The following is a 2,192-nucleotide window of genomic DNA, read 5'->3' as shown; positions in this document are numbered from 1 at the left end:
GCACCCATTGTTTACTTATAGGGTTTATGTCTTAGGTAATTTTCCTTGTCATTATGTAATAGACCATTCTTTTTCTCATTTTATTGAAGAAGACAATTAGTTTTTATGTAAAAAGTGTCTTTTATCACTCCACCAATTCAACTTCAAGAGAAGAGAATTCAGCCTCATAAAGGGAATTTGACCACAAAAAGGGAATATAAATAGAAGTGCTAACTCAACCCATTTGATCATTTATCCATCCAAGAATTTTGATCTAAAATTAGAGGTTAAAAAAAAGGTGTGAAGAGCGTAGAGAAGGAGAAGAATCCATAGCGAAGAAGAAGGAAATATTTGTCTAGCATAAAGAATCCAAAAATATCTCTTTTCTACCACATGTGCGAGTTTCTAGGTTGCAAGAAGGAGGGCTCCAGTTGCAGGTTTGCAGTAGAGCCAAAATTCTGAAGTAGTAGGGCCGAAATTTCAGTTTGATGCAAGATTGAATGAGTTTGACTTGAGTTGACTTTTGGAGTTTAGCTAATCTTCTTGGGAGGATGACTTAGTGGATTCGAGTAGGTATTTGTCTTGGTCAAAAGGTCTTGGTTGTCTCATTTGAAATAGTTATAAAAGACGAGAAGAAAATTTTCAATTTTTCCCTTAGAAGAGGGGTTTTAGCCATAGCTAAGAGCCTACATACTGTGTCACTTATTATTTTGATATTCATGAATTTGTTTTGGTATTTTATTGATGATAAAAAGATAAAAGAATACATAAAATAAGATAATAAGATAACTAAAGAAAATCACAAGTAATTATCAAGATAAGGAAATCTTTCTTCCTTTCTGATTTTCCAACATGGTATCAGAGCTAAGGTGATGAAGAAGGAAAAAAGAAACTTGAAGATCAATAACTCTCATCATATAACGAAAGGATTCAAGAAAAAATTTTCAAGAAGGTGAAGTGAAGTCTTACTTATAGAAGATCCAATGAAGAACTTAATTTTCTAGGAGGAAGGAAGTTTTGGTGCTAGTTTGAAGGATAAGACCTATAGAAAGTAAGGGTGACATTAAAAGATATATCTATGGCCTCATTAATGAAGTTTGAGAACAAGCTTCAAGGAGACTATAACTATAGAGCATGGAAAACAAGGATGGACCTCATCCTTGCAAAGAGTAAGGTATTGGATATTGTACTAGAAAAAGTCAAGGAACCTTTAGATGATGTTGGAAAGGCGAAGTAAAAAGAAACTGACATTCTCGCCCTGAATGTTATGTGGTATTCTTCTTGAGGGTGTAAGAAAATAAATTAATTTAGGTTGTGGATGACAAACAACCCTAACAATATAAATAGTTGTTAAATAGTGTGGATCTGCAGTAGATGATAGAAACAAAACCTACCAAAGCCCTGATCTATGCAACAGAACTAGTTAAATAGAAAAATGGAATAAGCGCAAGTAACTTCAATAATCCAATGGAAACCAGATATATAAAGAATATATTTTATTAAACAACGCCTGTGAAGGGAACAAATAATGTTACCAGTCCCCCTCTATGGGATGGGTTCTTGGCTCTCCTCAATGCCTTCGGCTTTTATAGAGTCTCTCTCCTCTATAATGTGTAAAACCCAACAAACAAAATGTTTGAGCTCAATGATAACTCAAATGGAAGAGAAAAATGGAAGGCGGCAGTGATAATAATCAGAGCTACAATAGTGAGTGCAACAATGAAAATAATGGAAAGTGAAGAATGAATGTAAAACCCCTCTATTTATAACATAATATTAGGTTATTCTCGAATAATGAGCAAATATCTTATTAACCCCATTCTAGAATTAACCATTCAGAATATTTTATTATATTTGGTTTGGAGGGAAAAAGTATTTAAACTTTTTTTTGAGAAATAATAAATAAATAAATGATTTATTTATCATCTCAAGAAATATGGTTAAGGAATAATAAACAAATAATGATTTATTTAATTATTCCTAAGGGATTTAGTCAAATTTGATAAGGAATAATAATTAATTAGTGATTAATTAATTATTCCTAGAGAAAAATAAGATAATTAAGGGTTTATCTATTTATTTCGCATAACTGGGTCAAATGTGACAAGGAATATTAATTAAACAATGGTTTAATTAATTATTCCTAGAAGATAATTAAATAAATAGTGACTTATTTAATTATTCTTTATGGGTTTAATTATAAATGACTTAAT

The sequence above is a fragment of the Pinus tabuliformis genome, chromosome 4_2 (genome assembly GCF_031772625.1).
Source record: "Pinus tabuliformis cultivar Carrire ecotype Pingquan chromosome 4_2, CPIR1, whole genome shotgun sequence".
NCBI classification, from domain to species: domain Eukaryota; kingdom Viridiplantae; phylum Streptophyta; class Pinopsida; order Pinales; family Pinaceae; genus Pinus; species Pinus tabuliformis.
This window is presented reverse-complemented; position numbering follows the sequence as displayed.